This window comes from Taeniopygia guttata, chromosome W (genome assembly GCF_048771995.1).
Source record: "Taeniopygia guttata chromosome W, bTaeGut7.mat, whole genome shotgun sequence".
Lineage (NCBI taxonomy): Eukaryota > Metazoa > Chordata > Aves > Passeriformes > Estrildidae > Taeniopygia > Taeniopygia guttata.
In genome coordinates, this window is record NC_133064.1 from 903,938 (window position 1) to 925,732 (window position 21,795).

Here is a 21,795-nt window from a genome sequence, read left to right on the forward strand (position 1 = left end):
AGGGGGGGTGGGGGGGGTGGGGTGGGGGGGGGGGGGGGGGGGGGGGGGGGGGGGAAGCAGAGGGGGTCACGTCACTCAGCGGCATGAACAGACATATAAAAAAAAAAGAATGAAAAAAACACACCAGCAGCCGTCCTCCAGGGCCCCCCCACCCCACCCCCCACCCCCCCACCCCTCCCTCCCCCCCACCCCACCCCCCACCCCCGCACCCCTCCCTGCCCCCCACCCCCCCTCCCCACCCCCCCTCCCCCCCACCCCCCCACCCCTCCCTCCCACCCCCCCTCCCCCCCACCCCCCCTCCCCACCCCCCCTCCCCCCCACCCCCCCACCCCCCCACCCCCCCCCCCACCCCCCCCTCCCCCCCACCCCACCCCCCCCACCCCCCCTCCCCCCCTCCCCACCCCCCCTCCCACCCCCCCTCCCCCCCACCCCCCCTCCCACCCGCCCACCCCACCCCCCCCACCCACCCCACCCCCCCCGCCCCCCCTCCCACCCCCCCACCCCCCCCTCCCTCCCCCCCCACCCCTCCCCCCGCACCCCCCCCACCCCCCCTACCCCACCCCTCCCACCCCCTGCCCCTCCCCTCCCACCCCCCCGGCCCCGCCCCCCCATCCCTCCCCCTAACCCCCACCCCCCCCCTCCCCCCAGAGCCTCCTCCTAATGAGGGGGCCCTTCCTCACCCCCCCACCCCCCAGGACCCTCCCTGCCCCCGGCCCGACCCCCAGTGTGATGTCGGGAAAGCCGGAGCCCCGGCAGTGTCGGCCCGTGTGTTGCACTGTAATGGGGGGACCCGCAGAGCGGCTCCTGCCCCGTGTGGGGACCCCAGCGAGGGCGGGGGGCGCCGGGCTCCGGCCCTCTGGGCTTTATTATCCGGCACCCCGAGCCCCGCGGCTGCGAGGAAAGAAGGAAAAGGGGAACGGGGAACGAGAACAGGGCAGCACAGCGGCAGCCGAGAGGAAGGGGACAAGGACAGGGGGCAGGGGGACAGAGGTCGGGGTGCGCGGGGCAGTCGGGGAGGGGGCTGGGGGGAAGGCAGGGTGGAGGAAGGAAAGGAAGGATTGAAGGCAGGTTTGGGGAAGGAGGCGGAACGTGTGGAGCGGGGAGGGGAGCAGGGAAAGGGGGCGCGGGGGAACCCGGCTGGGGAGGGAAGGAAGAGGGACAGGATAGAGGAACAGGGTAGGGGTCAGTAGGGGAATAGAAAGGGAGGAAAGGGAAAGGGGTGTAGGGGGGGCCGCCCGGGGGGGAGGGAGGGGAGGGCTAGGGGGGAGAGGGAGGGGGGGGGGTTTGGGGGGGGGAGGGTGTAGGGGGTGGGGGAGAGGAGGAAGGGAGGGTACACAGGAGAGGTATAGAGAAAAAGAAACGCAAAAGAACAGAAACACAGAAGCAAAGAAATATAGAGAAAAAGAGATAAAGGGGCCCGCCCGGCCGCAACCTCCCGCCCCGAGCGCCCAGCGTCAAATGGCTCTGCCCGGCCCTCCCCGCCGCTTAAATCCCCCCGGCCCCGCCCCGCGCAGGCGCGCTGGGGCCCCGCGCACCTGTGCGCGCACCTGTGCTGGCCCCGCCCCCGGCCCCGCCCCCCCGCCCCCCGCCCATAAATGGCGGCGGATCCGCGCCCGCCTCACATTCTGCGGGGGATGCTCGGCCGGGCTGCGGCGGGACCGGCGCTCGGAGCGCCGTGCGGAGATCGGATCGGGGTTGCTCCCGGCGCTGCGCGGCGCCCGACGGGCTCAGGTGCGACCGGGACTGGGATCCGGGCCCGGGGATTTGGGCCCCGGTCCCGCCGGTGGCTGCTGTGGGAGCCGGGCAGCGCCGCTCCTTCCTCGGCGGGCAGGGTGGGGGTGCCGGGGCCGGAGGATCGGGGCGGGATCGGGGCGGCGATCGGGACCGGCACCGCCGCTCCGCCGGGGCCGCCGCTCCCGCTCCGCCTGCGCCCGGTGCGGGGCTGCAGGAGCCCGGAGCCCCGGGAGGGCAGAGAGCACCTCCGGCCCTTGGCTCGGCAGGGCAGGAGCTGCCGTGCCCGGCCCGTGGCTCGCAGCGTGACCAACGCACGGCCCGGCACGGGCACCGGGGCACCGGACAGCGCTGGCACGGACGCGGCTCAAGGGCTGCCCGTGGCTCCTCGGCCGGGGGCTGCTCCCCACAGGCGCGCAGGGATGCTTCAGCCCGGACAGACGGCACCGACAGCCCGGAGGGACCCCAGGGAACGGCTGGCATCACCTGGGAACGGAGGCACGGCCGTTTGCAGAGGGGCTCTGACAGCAATCCCCGTTTCTGACCTCCCCGAGCTCCCACACAGCTGCCAGGTATGTCCCAGCCACCCCAAATCTCCTCCCTCTTTTCCAGCCTCAGGCCATCATCCACCAGCAGCGTTTGTGATTTATTAAAAAAATATGGATATTGATCTAGTATCGAAATCCAACTGTGACGGACAAAAACTCTCTAACAGTTTAAAGTTAGCAAGTGTGTGTTTATTCGACGCCGGGCAGCTTGCGGGATCGCTCCCAAATACACACCGCCCCTTCCAGGTGATTACAGAGTCTTTTTATCCATACAAGTATTGAATACACAAAATACAAATACATATTCATAATTTTGGTACATCCCATTCCCCGCTTCGTATGCTAATCACTCCAAAAGCTATTAAGCATGCGTAGTTTGTCCTTTGAAATGGGTCGGTGGTCCCTTTCATGGGGAGGGGTCCCAAAATGAGGAAGTAAATGACATCTTCCTCCTTCTGACCTTTCTACCTTTTCAATGCAAGTATGACAAATGAACTCTTGGTAGAACTCCCATTCCTTGTCTTCAATTGGTTTCAGAACAGAGGAGGCCCACAATTGTCTTATGTTCCTAAAAGCTATTTATCAGTTTCTATATTCTTCATTATAAACCCAGCTAACTAAACATTGTGCTGACAAGCAATTAATTATTAGTTAACTACTAACTCCTAACTTCATCAAGGCCTACTCATTTATTATTCTTATTTTAATTAATTCTAGTAAGACGTATTTCTCTTAGCTCCTCAAAATCTCTAAATGCCTTAAAGTTTACATTTCATTTGAGCCAAGGCAATCTTCCCTCACAGATACTAAATGCCAAGCCACAGCCTCGGAGATGCCTTAAAATCAGAGGTTCGAGTGCGATGATGTCTGGAGATTTCCAGGGAGCCAGCTGGAGGTGCAGAAGTGATGGAAAACTCTCACAGGTGGGTCCCACTGGAGGTGTGCTGCAGGCAGGGATGTGCATCCCTTTCCTGAGGGAAAAGGACATGCAGAGGCCGCTGCTGAGGCTCTGAAAGGAGCGGAGCTTCTGCAGGACAGATGTTCTGCCTCAGCACAGGCCGGGAGCGCATCCAGCCACCCCCTTGTCCTGCTTTAAAACATCAGCTGGAGCCTGAGCTCCGGGGGGTGAAATCAGCTGAGTTCCAGGGAACTCTGTCAAGTGACTCCAGACACAGCCCTGGGCTGGGGGATGAGGGTTTTAAATAGCAAGTTCTATAGAATAGAGACCTGTCCTTGTCCTGATCCCACTGAGCTTCCCTGGAACCTCTGCTGGTTCCTGACACAGCTGGTGCTAAAGTGGCAGCTCTGCATGGGAATTTCCACTCTCCACGAGGCACTGTCAGGTTATTCCAGCAGGAATTCAGCAGGGAACCTGGGGCTGTGGGTATAATTAATCTGAACTAGCAAAGCTGATACTTAACCCCAAATCCAGGCACCACGCAGAGAACAATCTTTGTGCTAAATCCCCTGGGTGAGGAAGTTTCAGCAGCCAAATGTATAGAATGATCTAAATCCCAGCAGCCAGCATCCCCCAGAGGGACAATCCAAGTGCCAGGGTGGGAGCCCTTGTCCTTCCCCTGCTGCTGGTGGGACAAATTCCCCTCGGCACAGCTGGCTGGGCGGGAGCTGAGAGCAGGAGGGGCGGGAGCAGGGATGGGAGATGAGGCAGCTGGAATGTCACCTGGAGCAGCTGAACACGTTCTGTCCCTGCAGCAGCCAGGAGCCAAAGCAGATCCCTCCTGGCCGGGCTGGAGGGCAGCTGCTGCATCTGCTCTGGGGGAAAACTCCTTGCCCCTGCCAGGAGAGCTGACTCTGCTTTTCCTCCAGCTCCTGAGCAGTGTCAGGGCCACAGGGAGGGAGTTCAATCCCAAAAAATCCCCACAGCCCCCAGAGTGAATGATCCAGGCAGAAAAAATCAGCATTGAGATAAAAAACTTAAAGCTCTGTCAAAAAGGCTGTGACAACAGTGCAGTGGGATTCCCAGGAACCTTCTGGTTTGCTCTCGGAATGCTCTTGGTTCTCTTTCATGTATTTTTAGTCTCTCAACGGGCAGCTTGAAGAATTTATTCTGGGACTTAGAGGTTGAGCAGGGTGGGCTCTGGATTGACCTTCGTCTCTGGTGCCACTTTGTGCGAACACAACTTGGCCAGGCTGGGTGAACTCATGGCCTCAGCTTTCCCCTCCAAAATGTCCCTCACTTATTTCCCTGCGGGTGAGCTGGGATTTGGCCCCAGACTGTCACTCCTCACCTCCCCGTGCCCGCACAGTGTCCGTTCTGTTCCCCACAGAGCCCTGGGGACACCAGGGGGTCCCTTTGCCTTCTCCCGCCCCTTTCCAGCCCGAGGCTCCTCTGCCCTTGTCCCACACAGCACAGGGGCACAAAAGGGGAAAGGCTCCAGAAAACATTTCTGCAATTAACCAGCAATTATTTCAATTCCCCAGTGAGAAGAACGTGAACTCACAGCCACCGAGGCCTGACAGGTTCCTGCAGTGAGAGCTCAGCGCTTGTCTGCAGAGGTGAGTGCAGCACCTGAAAGGAAAAAAACACAGGGGAAAAATGTGATTTATTTTGCTTCAAAGTTATTTCAAGTTCTTAAAGCCCAACCAACTTTTCTCTTGATTTTGGTCGGGTGAAACAGGAGCAGTGGGCAGGGGTCGTGCCATTGATGCGGACGTGCCTGATGCTTGCTGGGGCAGAAAAAGTAGATTGAGCTCACCTTATGTCAAGCAGTTATTAAAAAAGATTTATAGCTCTTTAAACATAGCACCCTTTAATTACCATAATGTTTCTTCCATGAGTTTAACTAATTCTCAGTGTATTTTATAAAACTTAAAATAACACCTCCTCCCCATAAAACACACTCATCAAGCATTAGACAAAAAGTCCTAGTTCCAGTCTCACGCTCCCACATCTAACCAAAGGAGACCTTCCCCACAACCAAACAAAAAATCAAAATAACATACCATACAACTCAGCTGTATCCAAAACCCTCACCTTTATTTCCTCCAAACGCCAAATACTCTTCAAATTCTAAATCAAAAACTCTTAGAAAAACAACAAAAACCATCAAAACATACTTCAAAAATAGAAAAGCCTAACCATATAAATATTTTTTCAAAGCCCACAAAAAATATAAAACAATCTAATCAATATCCTGCATTTAAAAAAACCCCACTGTACAAATTAGCACCATTTGAAATGTAACATAAATAAAAGATCTTTTACTAAGAAACATATCTCCCAATAAATAAAACCACCCTGTAAAGATATAAGTAATAATTATAACTCAACCAACTAAAATTTCTTTAAAACCAAAAGACTTAAAAGACCTTCAATATTTATAAATAATAACATTCAATATGTTGTGTTAATAAAATCAAACAAAATTAAATGTCAGTACATTTAAATAAATACATTAAGTTTCTTTTTATCTATTAAAATTAAGTTTATTATTCCTTACTATCAAAATTCATTGTCTAAATTTAAATCTTATTTAATATAACTTATCCTAAATTTTATCAAAGATCATTTCTCTAAACTATACAGTATATGGTTAATTTTCTTAAAAATTAAAACAACTCCAATGAAAACAACTAAAAGAAAACACTAACAAACACCTATTCAGAAGTAAAAAAATACAGTGTATTATATCATCAATTTCATCAAAAATTCTGCTCTTCATTACAATCCCTACTCTTTTTATCTTTTGTAACACCAAAAAATAGCAATTACTATTCATATCATACTATTTAAAAATTTTACTCTATTTCCTTAATATATAAATATTTTTTAAAAGTTATCCTAACTTCTTCAAACACTTACTACTAATATACTTTATCTCTTTATATAATGATCTAAAAACACATAAAATTTCCAATTCCTACTTTTTTATTCTCAACTTATACCGCTCTTACACCAGGTTAACTCTCTAACTAATCTCTACACTAACTCTATAATTTAACCTAATGTTATCTCATCATTTTAAATATTTTTCAAGATTAAAAAAAAGATATTTCATTAAAAACCTCCTCCAAACTGTTAATCTTATCAGTTTCCTCAGTTATTATTACAAAATCACTTCAATATAAAATCCAACTACAACATTAATTTCTTTTTCTAAGTTTCACACTAAGTAATCACTCTCTCATACATTTCCTCCACCTTCACACTCTCAATATCCAAATCCAAACTCACAATCCTGTCCATAACCACTTTCAAATCCTTAAAAAAAAAGGTTACTATATTCAAAGCATATCTATTCTAAAAAACTTCTAAAAAAACCAATTATTAAATAATGTAATTAATCTCTAATCCTAACATTTTTACTCTTAACTACTACTTTTAAAAACATTATATAAAAATATATTAAGTAACATTTGCCAATTAAAATTTAAAATCTAACCTAACCCTAACTCTACCTAAATAAAATAATTAACAACAAACCCAAATATTTTCTACGTCAAAAATAAATTAAAATAACTTTAATTTAACAATTTAACTTTATCAATATAACAAATAAACTTATTTTTAGAATAAACTTAAAAAATCATTATCCACACATAAATATTTAACTTACCACTAATTTAACATTTATCAACTGTTATAAACTCTAAAATAATGTACAATCTTTTAATACTTACTAATTATATCATTTCACCTATGTTACTAAATATAGATATTTAGTAACATAGGTTACTATGTTACTAAATATGTAAATACAAGTAAATATGTAAATACAAGTAAATTACACAAGAATTGCAACTTACACCTAACATCTTGTACTACACCCACCAAAATATATAAACTTTAAGTTTCTTTATAAATGTAAAAATCAATATTATAAAAATCTTATTTAATAACTTACCAATTATAAAATTCTATCAAATATTATACCTCTACTCTATTTACTTTATTTACTTTTAATTATATCACTTTACCAATTAACCAATCTAAAACAAACGTTTAAGTAACTTTAACTGAAGTTTCAAGTTTACATACTTTGTATTTATCTAGCACTACTCAAAAAATCCATTCTTGACTTACTTACCTAATATACCAATAAAAAACATTACAAATCACCCATATAATTAAAAAGCCCTTATATAAAAATAGTTAACAATTTAAAACAAAAAAGTCATTTATCCATCAATAGTAACCAAAATAGAAAAGTAATTTTAAGCCTTGAAACTTAAAAATGGTAGCATCACTTTTTATACCACCTATTACTTCAACAACAACGCTAAAACAATTAAATCAGTTAAAATATTATCTAAATAAACAATCTAATTCTACATCCCCTTACAATAAATAACATTTTAAAAAATATAAAAATATTAAATATGCAGTTTAAAAAAAAACCAACAATACATTTTCTTTTATTAACACACAAACATAAATATAAAAATTTAATAAAATGTATAAATATATCTAATCACACAAAATCTACTTAGAAAAATGTACAACTTTAAGAAATATAAAAAATAAGAATAACTAATAAAAGATAACAATAAATAAAATTTAACACCATAATTTAAAAATCTTATGCCAAAATTATACATTTTAATTATATTATTATAATAATACTAATGATAACACCTTCTGTATGTTAATTTATGCAACAAATGCTTAACAAATCCATTATTAACATTTTTTTTTTTCATACAGAGAGAGAGGGGAGACGTGGGAATGGGAAAACCAGAAACTCCCACAGACACTGAAAGATTTGATCTGCAGCCTCGGGAGAAGCTGGGATTGATGTACCAATACAAGACACGGGCATTACGCAGGAAAAGAATAAAACAACATAAAATAACTTCTGTTTCTGTGGCTGTCAGTAGGAGCCTGCCCCGAGTGAGTGAGAGAGGAAACTGTGTGGGCACGATGGGGAAGGGTTTGCAGGGCAGGGCTGGGGCTGTGTGCGCTACACTGAGAGCTGACAAGTTCCAACAGAAGGCATTGAACAAAAGTACCCTCAGTGCGGCAGAACTGAGCAGAGGTGCTGGGTTCCAAAAGCCAAATAAACCCCGGGGTTAGAAAGTTCTGGCCTGCCTTGGAACAAAGAACTTGTGGCTGCTCCTGAGCCGCAGCAGCTGCTCGCTCTGCAAACCCTCACGCTCCCAGGCGGGTGCTCACCTGAGCACTGAGCGCTCCCGGCCCAAGAGCAGTCCCATCCCTTCCTTGCTAACAGCACAGGGAGAAAAAATGAAAAAAGATCACTCTGGCCAGCAGGGCTCTCTCTCTCTGCGTGGGTTAGGGGCAGGGCCCTGCAGGGAGCAGGGCGCTCCAGCACCGACAGCCCGAATCCAGAGCAGATCCACGGGGGAGCAGCGGGCTGGGGACAGCTGGGGACAGCAATGAGCAGAGCCCATCAGCCTCCCTCTGGGGCTGGGACTGCATTTAGCACACAGCTCATACCAGCTGTGGCACTTACACACCTCAGACTCCTTACCACAAACCAGTTCTGGTCTAGCTCTCAGGGTGACCTGCACCTCCTCCCCAAAAACCACAGGAATTAGAATTTCCTGCTGGTTTTACAAACTTCACGGCAGCTTTGCAAATGCAAATCCCAGCAGGTCCCTGCTTTCCAGAGCACCCATCCTCAGCCATCTCCACTTCCCTGGAAAACTGCTCCAGCCCCGGGCTGTACCAAGGTGAGCACAAGTCTGGAGAGGTCAGAACCCTCACCTGGACTGCTGCACTCGGAATGAGATCCAGCTACAAATGGAATTCCAGAAACAGCCTCCAAAATGTTCCATAATCACACCTTTAAAATGGCTCCACAGGGCAACAGCTCCAGTGCCAGAGCAGCACCTGCACGAGTCCTTGTGCCAGCCCTGGCTCCCTGAAAAACACAATAAACCACCATCACACAGGCTTTGTTTGCAGAATTCCTGATCCAAACCCTCACCTTTCCTGCCCAGCACTGAAGGAAATCTGACACGGTATTCACAGGTAACCTTTGCTGAGAGCAGCCATCACCCCAGTCCTCCAGCCTGGGCAAGGTTTTGCAGTGAATGGACCCAACTTCTAACCCTGAACCTAAATTTCTGTCAGCTTTTGTTAGAAAGATACTGGAGAGAAAATCATACAACAGATTTAAAACATTGCACGAGGAATAACCGGCCCAGACAAAACCAAACCACCCCCATCTCTGCTCCACCCCATTTCTCCCAGTTTTGGGAGAAATACTGATATAATTTGCAAATACTCTCCTTCCCTGCTGCACTGTCCTTCACTGCACGTCCCTGGAGAGGATTTACTCCATTTTCTGTGCCCAGCAGCACCTCTGCAGCCCAAATCCCACTCCTCGCAGACACAGCCTGAGCAGAGCTCAGGCAGTGTTCCCAGCAGCGGATGCAATTCCGAGTTCCCTGGATTGCTCACGGGGCACTCGCAGCAATCTCCCCTCAGCCCAGACTCTGTGCTCAGAGGGAAGCGCAGCCCGATGGGACACAGCTCTGGCACCACATTCCCCTTGTTCCTGCTGGCCTGGAAAGCCACAGATAAACCCAGTCCCTCCGACCTTGCACCCTGAACCCCAGGAGAGCCGGAGCTGACCCCAGATCCCGGCGCCCTGCACGGCTGCGCTGACACCAGCACAGGCTGAGCGCCGCCCAGCACCCTTCCTCATTTTCCTCCCTCTGCTCCCAAATCCTGCCAGCCCTGCCCTGCAGCTCCTGCCCCAGCCCCAGCAGAGGCTGGCACCCAGCCCTGCAGCAGCTGGCAGAGCTGGGAATGCACCGAGAGCTCGGCTCCCCGGGCTCCCAGCCCCAGACCAGTCCTTGGGTGCCCGAACAATGCCCAGCCTGCCCCCCTGGGCACAGCCAAACACCACAGCTCCGTCAGCCCCAAGGAACTCTGGCATTTGCCTCTTCCCTGCTGCCCTTTCCCAGCACACAGGGGTAGGGCTGGGCTGTCAGAAATGGCATTCCCGAGGCACTTAATCCCAGCAGAGAGGAAAAGGGGAACCCTGCGTCCCTCTGACTTACCCCACAGCGTGGGCAGGACCAGGAGCCCTCCAGTGCACACCCCTGGTGCTGAAGCCTCTTGGCTCTGGCTGCTTAAACACTGAAGCTTCTGGCAAAGATGGGAGGAGCTTAATGATTTCTCCTGTCCTGAAAGAGAGGAGGAAATGAACATTAAGTCCACTGTGGAAGCCAATGGATCCCGGCTTTCACACTTCTGCTGTGATTGCTCACCAGGGGGTTTTATCCGTGAGAGGGGACACCAATTCAAATATAAAAGCATTTTTATTCCTAACTATTTCATTAAAAGGAAGCTCATTTCTCTATTGCATTCTTAGCCTAATTTTAACAGAACCATTTTTATCCATGGCCCCACTTGTCCGTCATTCAATCCTTTACCAAGGGTACTTTATACAAAGGAAGGGACACCTGGGTGATGTGTCACAAGAAATCCCAAAGAGAAAAGTGTCCAAAACCTCACAGAGAAAGGTTTCAAGGCACTCCAGTGCACAGACAGCTGCTCATGCCTTGTCAGGCCACACCAGTTCTGTCACATCCACCTGAGCTGTGCAGGCGAGGCAAAGGCTGCCCTTCCTCCCAGGGAACACTGTCTGAGACCACAGAGAGCCATCCTGGGTGAAAAGAATGAAATGAAAATGTTTTCTGGCAGAAAATGAGTGTCTGTAATCAGAACCTCTGGACAGATTTAGTAACACCACTTTCAGATGATAAATACAGGCCATGCCCATCCTTCCAGGCCAGGTGAAACCAGGAAGGAGAACTACAGGAAAAGCAGGAAGACAGAGCCCCTTATTTGGATATATATAGAATGCCCCTGGTTTGGTGGTTTGCCTTTGCTCCTAAGCTTTGGCTTCACCCCTCTCCAGAGGAGCAGGGAATTCCTCCAGGGTGAGGGGGAGTCTGGTCCCACTGCAGGATGTGTCCAGTAAAGAAGGGAAGTTCTTTAGAGTAAGTGAGCAGTGTTTTTGTTACACACAAAAATCAAACCAAACAAACACTGAATTGGACTACACCGAGCTGCAACACAAAGTGTTCACAGCAGGCAGAGGCCAGAGGAGCACACAGCACCCAGAAGTACCATTTCACTTGGTTCTTCTGCTCTCATGCATTTTAATTCTGCTTTGCTTCACAGCTGCTTCTCTGCCAAGGCCATTTCCATTTTCAGAAGCCTGTGTCACGTGTAGCCGAGGCTTAAACATCACAGGATCTATGTGCACTTCAGTGATCTTACACTAAGTACCTCAGAAACCAAAACAATAAATCCAAGACTTCAGCTGGGTTAAAAATACCAGAACAACAAATAAGCAAACAAAAACCCAAACCCGCCTTTCCACTAGTTTTAAAAACAGAAGTCTTTACAACCAGCATAAAATGAATGTAACATTTGGATCCAAGCAGAGGTACAATTTAAATGCCAGTATTCTGGAACTGCTAATAACTCTGCAAGTATTTACATGGGTGGATGTGTTACTGGATGGAAAGAATATAATGCAAGAAAGAGAAGATTAGCTGTGTTTAGGATGGGAAGAAGATGATTAAAAAATACCTTTTGTCTGGACGCTCATGCAATCATCTTCTCTTGACCTCAGGATGGCTGCCAAAAATAGAGAGCGCTGTATGACCACCATGTGTAGTTTGGAGAGCTTGACTACGCTCTTAGTGAGGATTCTTTCATGTATAGTAACTGGATGGCAACGTTCAGGACCTTCAGAAATGTTTCATCTCTGTAACGGTACCTTTGGGAGAAGGATCACAGAGAAGTCAGACTGTAACCAAACCCAAGAAAACCCACTTGAAGCTACAAGTTGGGTAAGAAATAAGAACTTGGCAAAGAAAATTAACTTGGCAAAGAAAATGAACTTGGTGAAACCAAACCAAATTCAAATGAAAGCACTTACTTGAGCCCTGTCTTCACAAGGTCACACCAGTCATCTGGGTCCACTTCTTCAACCACACACTGTGTGCAGCAAGTAAAAACAGGTGTTGGTTTACATTTGGCACATGGAGCTTCTACAGCAATTTTTGTTCAAGGGACACACTAAGAACACGCAAGCCAAACGCTCACGTGGGATGATCTGAGGGTAACAGGGAAAAAAGCTCTTGGATACAACAATCCTAATTCCTGGCTCAAAAGAAACTTGTTGGTCTGGGAGCAGGGGCTGTATGGAATCAAAAAGCAAGCTGGGCTGTAGGTTCCAAAAACCCAGCGGCTCAATACTCTTCAAACGCCTCAAGTGCAAAAGGATTCGCAACTTGACAAGTCAAAGCGAGAGCCTGGAGCAGACTGACAGCTGCACATCCCAACAGTCCTGGGAATGCAGGTGCCAACCTCGCCAGGCTGGAAACACCCTCAGGATGGGATGGACCCTGTGAGGTGGCCCCAGGGCCTGCAGAGTCAGCCAGGTCCTACAAGGGAGTCTCAGCAAAAGCCATGAGAGCGCAAAGGCATTCACTGCCCAGGGACCTTCAGTGTTGCGTGTCACGGGGATCCCTGTTCACTGAACTCAAACCAAGGCAACAGTATACAGAGGGAGTGACCAAGTAGTGTTCTTCAAGATCAAAGTCTGATTTCTATTCCTGATCAACCAGACTTTTGCCCCACACTTCAGATGGCATGGCAGATGGGTCTTGGCACAAGTATCTCTATCAGCTTCTTTTAAAAAAGAAGGTGATAACTTAAATTTAAAAATTAAATTAATTAATTTATAATAATTTAATTAATTAATTTTAACTTTTTTTTTTTTTTAATTCCACTGGTAATCTTTGATTTCTTTCTCCTAAATACCTCAAACTCACACATTCAAAGGGGATTCGTACCAGAAAGTCATCATCAAGAACACAAAACTGCCTCGTATAAAGGATTCTCAGGACTCGGAAAAAGCTATGAAAAATCCACGGAAACCAGAATCCATAAAACAGGAAATCGAGTCCAATCTGTATTTACAAAATCTACAACTGCCCAATCACACATATGCATACAGTCCCTCTGTGGCAAAGCAGATAAGCAGTCTCACCAATAATTCCTCTAGCCTCAGCAGCATGGACCTCTCCACTTCTTGCTTGCCTTCATCTTTACTGCTGCTGTACATGGCAACTAACCCCTTTACGCAGGCTGAGAAGAGATGTCTCCTCCAGGAATGCAGCTCCTCTGAGTTTTTAAGCACCGTGGATATGGCATCTGCCATGGCCCAGCTGCAGAGAGATAGCTGCTGACTTTCTTATTAACATTTTAACTTGGTTTTGTATATCTTAAAGATGTCTTGCTGCCAAAGTGCAAAGCAACAGATTCTCGGAGGAGAGGACGCTGTTAATGCTCCCATTCCTATCACACTGATTCCCAGGACAAACTGAGCCCTGGGGGAGGCACACACACACACACGCTGCCCACCTCTCTTCATTGCCTGCTCTCTCCGGAGCAGCAGGAAGGCAGTCCATCAGGTTGTGCAGCCCTCTGCTTCCCGGAGGTGGCAACAGCTTGGAAAGAATTTGCAGTTTCACAGTGGCCTCAGGGTCCTGAATCGCGGCACCGAGCTCCTTCCACAGGGCTTTCCTCAGGACAGGTGTGACAGCCGAGACAGCTGTGGGGAGAGCAGAAGGCACAGGTTCCTCCACCTGCAGCTGTTAAACAACACACTAAACCTAATTTTTTTCTAATCCAGCCCCAGACCACTCAATGTCTAGGAAATGATGCTACAGCAGCTGCTAATCTGTTACAGAGAAGTGCTACACAGAGGCTCACTTCTTTACCGTGCTGACAAGGCCTTATCACTGCTTGACCTCGTAGGCAGAGCTACAGCCCCATTCAGCCTGTTCCTGTCAGAACAACTGACATTTGTTTACAAACCAACAAAGTAGTTATCCCTACCTCAATACACCCATAATGCCTCAACCCATTCCCAGGAGGGCGGCAGGAGGGGCGGGCGCAGCCCTGTTCCGACGCCGCTCCGCCCCGGCCCGGGAGCACCGGCCCCGCCGGGCCGCCCTCGCCGCTGCCATCCTTCCCCGGCGCCGCCGCGGAGCCGCCTTCACCGCTCCCCTCTACTCACACACACCGCCCCGCTCGCCGCTCGCTGCCGCCCCGCGCCCCTCCGGGCCCCGTCTCGGTGGTAATTGGAGCCGCTCTGGCCACTTCCGCCACATCTCTGTGGTAATTGGAGCCGCTCTTGCCGCTTCCGCCCCGTCTCGGTGGTAATTGGAGCCGCTCTGGCCACTTCCGCCACATCTCGGTGGTTTTGGGGCCGCTCTTGCCGCTTCCGCCCCGTCTCGGTGGTTTCGGCCGGGCGCTGGCTGTGGGGCTGCAGTACCGCTCTGTGGCCACAAGGCGGCAGCACCGCCGCCCGCCACAGCCGGGGGCCGCCGCTCGCCCGGAGGGGAGGCAGGGGGAAAAGAGCGGCGGCGATCGATCCCCTTGGGAAAAATCCTCCGAAATAAATGTCCCAAAAAATCCCGCACAGAAACTAAAAGACCCTGCCTCGAACCAAATAACGCCGCCCCGCCCCAAAAGCCCTTTCTTTTTAACCTATGTATATTTCTACGTTGGTGTTGTTTATTTCTAGCTGTACGGCAGGGAGGCGGTGGGAACGCACGGGAGGGGACGGGACGGGCACCCAGCGCGGCAGAGGCAGGGGCCGCGCCCAGGATGGCGGCCGCTGCAGGAGCTGGGCAGAGAGAGGCGAATCTGCCGATGCCGGTCGGCGCCTGCTCCAAATCCGACCGCCCGTGGAGCCGCTGAGCCCACAGCCCGTGTGCGCGGCACGCGAGTCCGCGACACGCCACTGCCGAGACAGCGGCCGCGGGCGGCGGCTGCAGCACCGCTCTGTGTCCGCAAGCGCTGCCACCCGCCCCTCCGGAACGTCCTCTGAAGCAAATGCCCCAAAACAGCCCGCGCGGAAAAGAACGCCAACAAAAAACCCCCTGCCTCTAACCCCATAAGAACCAAAAGAAAAAACCTTTTCTTTCAAACTGCATCTCAATATATTTTATTTTTATATTTTACATATTTATATTCACATTCGGATTTATAATGCATATTGATGTATAATTGCAATTTTAATAATTTCTTACATTTATTCCTATTATATTTTATTACAATTTACATTTTTATACATTGCTTAATATATTACTTACATATTTCTATAGTTAGATTTCTATTTCTAAAAGGTTTATATTGCTTAAAATAAACCCCTGCCTCTATCCAAGTAAAAATCTTTTTAAAACCCCTTATCTTTCAATCTGCGTTTAAATTTATCTCTATTTTTCGCATTTATATTCAAATTTACATTTAAAATGTAGATTGATGTATGGTGTTATTTATATTCTATCTATACGGAATACTTATTTTCATTTCTATTTTATATTTTTATATATCTCTGTATACATTGAATATATATTTCTATACTTAGAATGATATCAAAAGAAAAGGTATATTCATTTTTCTTCCATTAAAACCCTGCCTCTAACCAAATAAAAACCAAAAAAAGCCCTTTCTTTAAACGATACTTGAATATTTACATGTTTTTTTCATCATTATAGTCACATTTGCATTTCTACTTTATAGTGATTGTTTATAAATATATATCATATATATTAAGGTAGCAAGATAGACAAATTATTATTTATATTATACTTCATAGATACTGCTAATATTGATTTTTACTTACCTTTGAATTGTTTATATTGATCTTAAGGTATTTACGATGTATTTCTATACACAGATTTCTAATTTTATTTTATTTATATTTATAGATTTTATAAAAAACCCCCTACCTACTACCAAATACAAAATAAAAATCCCCTTTATTTTAAACTATATTTAAATATTTCTACCTTTCTATTTTTGATTTTTACAAGTTGTTATATATTCGATTACAATATATTGAGGTACCGTATTTCGATATATAATATTTAGGACATAGAATGTGTTAAAATAGGACATACACAGTAAAATATGCATTATGTACTGTATTGATTTCTATTATTTAGTAATTTTTATATTTATATATCCACATGTATTAATTATATGTCTCAATATGGATATTTTATATGGATTTTATTTATATTTATAATCTATATTTATCTGTATTTATATAAACAAAATACTATATATCAAACAATATAATACCTAATAGTAATGGATAACATTATTCATGTTACATGTTTTATTCATATGTTTTCCGTTTATATTTAAAATTGAAGTTTTATATTCCCATTTTCATATTTATGCATGTGTTTTGTTTCATTAGAGTTACAGTTAGAACTCTGCAGTTATAATCCAATTCCTAAAAATAAAATGCCATAACAAACAGCATCGAATAACCAAGAATACCATCCAAAAAATTCAGAAAGGCTCCACCAGCCAACCAACTACCAGCAAAAAAAACCCCACTACGCTCCTTTCACTAACAGTTCTTATCACATAACAAAAATGGAACATTAATTAAAAAAAACCCACCTATAAAAACCCACACAAAACAAAAAAAAACACTAAAAAGAAAAAAACTCTTCAACTAACCTCTTATACTCCAAACCATACAACAGATCCCAAATGTTTCTAAAAAAAACCCAAACAATACCCTACCACTACACTAACTCATCAAGAGAACCCAATACTCTAAAAAATTAACTAAACTCCCCCAAAATAATTACAGATATAAAAAAAATCGAAACCATGAAGAAACAAAAAACTCACCACCCAAATAAAATACCTAGCTATAAAGATCCACCATAGAAATACCCATGTTCCCAAAAATCAAACTAATAAAAACCAACAAATACATCCAACTACAAAAAAAAAAATATATTCACAACAACAAAATAATAATTCCTAACTCAAGGACCTCAGAATGCCTTAAACCATCAAAACACAAATACCACCTAGAAATAAACATGTCACCAAAAGAGAAAAGTAACCATAAATAATAACTCCCAAATTGTCTGAGACAATAAAACACACAAAGCAATCAAACAAGACAAATAAAACCCCTACAACATAATAAACAAGAATGCAATTATCAATATTGAAAAAACCTCAATAATTAACTACAGGACACTACCTCAAACCAACCAAAATAAACCACTACATACTCACGCCAATAAAAGCCTCCACAGCCGAATTAAAAACCTACCCTCTACTTCATGCTATGACCCATAAAAAACATTATAAACCTTTAAAAACACATCCTTCAAAAACATAAGAACCCATCAAAAAGAAATCCAACCACAAGACTCAACCCAAAAAAAACACTTGTCATGAGCACCTGAAGCAAGAACCGTAACAAGCAAAAAGCACACCATGGCCCTTCTCCTACACCAACTATGAACAAAAGAAAACCATCCAGTAAGTTCCTCAAAACCACCACAGCAAGGAAGGCTGGAAAACGAGAAGCCACGCTCCTGGCACCGGTCCGTTGGCCAGTTGGTGATGGAGGTATGAGTACTCCGAGTCGATTCCCTAAAGCACAAAAATGAGAAAGGATGCTTAGAATTGCACCAGAAACCGAAAGCTGAGTAAAAACAACTGCTTCTGTCCACTGCTCCCCTCGGACATTGGGCCTTGACTGCTGCTATCTGCCTGGACCTCCTAAGAATAAAGACTGCTGTAACAAAGTCACCACCTAGGCTTCCCCTGCAAATGCAAACAATGACTGACCTGCTCATGGCAACACCCTCACCCAGCACTGGGGCTCTCTGCCACTTATTTGAACTGTCTGCATCTGAAAGGATGTTAGGACTAGTGTGAAACAGCTGCAGGACAACTTAACAGAACCAAAAATGTTAGGGCAATCAACAAATAAAAACTAGAGCCCAAATACACCCTGCATTACCAATTTCAAGTCCACAGGACTTGTGCTATTACAGGCTAGGCAGCAGGGCAGAGCAGCTCCGGGACAAATACGTGCAGACACCCGTGACACAGGACAGGACATGACAATCGAGGGGACAGGACAGGGAGCGAGAGCTTTCGACAAGAAGAAAGGACTCGGAGACCCAAAGAACACAGAGTGCACCAGAGACAAGTGACAGGACACACACCGGAACTGCTCTGCCCTGCGCACCTCAGCACTGTGATCAAAAGAAGCATTTTCCCTTCAGGTGGCCTAAAGGGACACTTCTCAAACATCCCCACCCCCAGAGCCGATTCAAAAGGCCCTCCCACCACCTCACTTTCGTCCCCTCCGTGGGCCCTAGCCCTCGACTTATCTCTTGGGCATCTGGGGATGAGAATCCATGTCGCTTTTTAATGGAGGCTGCCTCGTCTGCTGGGAATGTCCTATGGTCACCGGGCTGTAGTCCCGTGCTCAGCTACAATCAAGGACACCAAACATCACTGCATGATCTTATCTGCACAATGGACAAAACCCAGCAATTCTGCTACTCACCGATCTCGTACGAATGCCTGGTTGCTCGGGCCCCACACTTTGGCAATGCTCAGAGGCTGCCATCGTCATCTCTCATCGTCTGCCTGGGTTAAGAAGAGACAAAGTGACTCAGCACTGCTGAAACCAAAGTGGACCTTGGCTCCCCCTCTCTATCTCGGCGTCTCACCACAGCTCCTTGGCCATTGCCAAAGGCTACCCGGATGCCATCTTGAAATACAAAATTTCAAGGCTTCATCTCAAGAGTCCTGAAATACTTCCAGAGGACTCACAAGCGCAGGAAGTCCATCGGCCAGCTGGTGAGAGGAGCTTGGCATACTCCAAGTGGCTTCCCTAAAGCACACAAACAAGAATGGATGCTTAGAGTTGCACCAAACATTGAGACCTGAGCAAGAACAACTGCTTCTGTCCACTGCTCACCTGGCACACTGGGCCTTCACTGCTGCTATCTGCCTGGACCTCCTAAAAATGAAGTCAAAGAACACTGCTGTAACAGTCACCATTCAGGCTTCCCCTGCAAATGCAAACAATGACTGACCTGCTCATGGCAACACCCTCACCGAGCACTGGGGCTCTCTGCCACTTATTTGAATTGTCTGCATCTGAAAGGATGTTAGGACTAGTGTGAAACAGCTGCAGGACAACTTAACAGCACCAGAAATGTTAGGGCAAACAATGGACACAAGCAACAGCTAGAGACCAAATACACCCTGCATTACCAATTTCAAGTCCACAGGACTTGTGCTATTACGGGCTAGGCAGCAGGGCAGAGCAGCTCCGGGACAAATACGTGCAGACACCCGTGACACAGGACAGGACACGACCATCGAGGGGACAGGACAGGGAGCGAGAGCTTTCGACAAGAAGAAAGGACTCGGAGACCCAAAGAACACAGAGTGCACCAGAGACAAGTGACAGGAAACACACCAGAACTGCTCTGCCCTGCGCACCTCAGCACTGTGATTAAAACAGACACTTTCCCTTTAGGTGGACTAAGTATACGCTTCTTGGACATCAAAAGCCCTTCTAGAAAGGCCCAACCCAGCACCCTGCTTTTATCCACTCTGTGGGTCATGACCCTCCACTTATCTTGCACACATCTGGGGATGCAAATCCCTGTTGGCTGCAGAAGGACGCCGTCTGCCTGCCTGGTAAGTTATAGCTGTCACTTCTTGGTCTGCCAAGAGAAAGAAAACCAAATATCAGTGCACAGTCTTAACAGTACATCGAGCAAAAACTGATAATTCTGCTACTCACCATCCTCCTCAGAATGCCCGGGTTCTTGGCCTGCACGCGTCGGGCGTGCTTGGATTCTGACGCCGTCATTGCAGGGTACACCTAGGTTAAGTGAAGACAAGGCAACATGGCATTGCTGAAACACAAGTGGACTCTCACTCCTCCTCCCTACCTCCCCGACTCACTGCAACTGCTCAGCCATTCCTCTGGGCTACCAGGATGGGGCCTTGAAATGCAAAACTGGAAGGTCCATCACAGGGTCCTGCAATGCTTCCAGCGAGATCACAAGTGCATGAAACCTGGTCCTTCAGCCAGTTGGTGACAAAGGTATGCGCACACTGAGATGATTCCCTAAAGCACAAAAACAAGAATGGATGCTTAGAGTTGCACCAAACATTGAGACCTGAGCAAGAACAACTGCTTCTGTCCACTGCTCACCTGGCACACTGGGCCTTCACTGCTGCTATCTGCCTGGACCTCCTAAAAATGAAGTCAAAGAACACTGCTGTAACAGTCACCATTCAGGCTTCCCCTGCAAATGCAAACAATGACTGACCTGCTCATGGCAACACCCTCACCGAGCACTGGGGCTCTCTGCCACTTATTTGAATTGTCTGCATCTGAAAGGAAGTTAGGACTAGTGTGAAACAGCTGCAGGACAACTTAATAGAACCAAAAATGTTAGGGCAATCAACAAATAAAAACTAGAGCCCAAATACACCCTGCATTACCAATTTCAAGTCCACAGGACTTGTGCTATTACGGGCTAGGCAGCAGGGCAGAGCAGCTCCGGGACAAATATGTGCAGACACCCGTGACACAGGACAGGACATGACAATCGAGGGGACAGGACAGGGAGCGAGAGCTTTCGACAAGAAGAAAGGACTCGGAGACCCAAAGAACACAGAGTGCACCAGAGACAAGTGACAGGACACACACCGGAACTGCTCTGCCCTGCGCACCTCAGCACTGTGATCAAAAGAAGCATTTTCCCTTCAGGTGGCCTAAAGGGACACTTCTCAAACATCCCCACCCCCAGAGCCGATTCAAAAGGCCCTCCCACCACCTCACTTTTGTCCCCTCCGTGGGCCCTAGCCCTCGACTTATCTCTTGGGCATCTGGGGATGAGAATCCATGTCGCTTTTGAATGGAGGCTGCCTCGTCTGCTGGGAATGTCCTATGGTCACCGGGCTGTAGTCCCGTGCTCAGCTACAATCAAGGACACCAAACATCACTGCATGATCTTATCTGCACAATGGACAAAACCCAGCAATTCTGCTACTCACCGATCTCGTACGAATGCCTGGTTGCTCGGGCCCCACACTTTGGCAATGCTCAGAGGCTGCCATCGTCATCTCTCATCGTCTGCCTGGGTTAAGAAGAGACAAAGTGACTCAGCACTGCTGAAACCAAAGTGGACCTTGGCTCCCCCTCTCTATCTCGGCGTCTCACCACAGCTCCTTGGCCATTGCCAAAGGCTACCCGGATGCCATCTTGAAATACAAAATTTCAAGGCTTCATCTCAAGAGTCCTGAAATACTTCCAGAGGACTCACAAGCGCAGGAAGTCCATCGGCCAGCTGGTGAGAGGAGCTTGGCATACTCCAAGTGGCTTCCCTAAAGCACACAAACAAGAATGGATGCTTAGAGTTGCACCAAACATTGAGACCTGAGCAAGAACAACTGCTTCTGTCCACTGCTCACCTGGCACACTGGGCCTTCACTGCTGCTATCTGCCTGGACCTCCTAAAAAAAAGGCAAAGAACACTGCTGTAACACAGTAACCATTTAGGCTTCCCTTGCAAATGCAAACAATGACTGACCTGCTCATGGCAACACCCTCACCCAGCACTGGGGCCTTCTGCCACTTATTTGAACTGTCTGCATCTGAAAGGAAGTTAGGACTAGTGTAAAACAGCT

General features: G+C 47.2%; 3 long non-coding RNA genes across 3 annotated transcripts; 1 reads left to right on the forward strand and 2 right to left on the reverse strand.

The window, feature by feature from the left end:
• The first annotated feature begins 1,330 nt into the window (after positions 1 to 1,330).
• LOC140682063 (uncharacterized) lies at positions 1,331 to 8,092 on the forward strand. Its single transcript, XR_012053309.1, has 2 exons — positions 1,331 to 4,796; positions 7,945 to 8,092. It is a non-coding gene; the product is annotated as an uncharacterized lncRNA (long non-coding RNA).
• On the reverse strand, positions 2,991 to 12,075 carry LOC140682062 (uncharacterized). The gene is made up of 2 exons (XR_012053308.1): positions 10,674 to 12,075; positions 2,991 to 10,394 (listed from the first exon to the last, which is right to left on the reverse strand). It is a non-coding gene; the product is annotated as an uncharacterized lncRNA (long non-coding RNA).
• A 290-nt stretch (positions 12,076 to 12,365) lies between these two features.
• Positions 12,366 to 14,522, reverse strand: LOC140682064 (uncharacterized). The gene is made up of 2 exons (XR_012053310.1): positions 14,312 to 14,522; positions 12,366 to 13,843 (listed from the first exon to the last, which is right to left on the reverse strand). It is a non-coding gene; the product is annotated as an uncharacterized lncRNA (long non-coding RNA).
• Between the last annotated feature and the right edge of the window lie 7,273 nt (positions 14,523 to 21,795).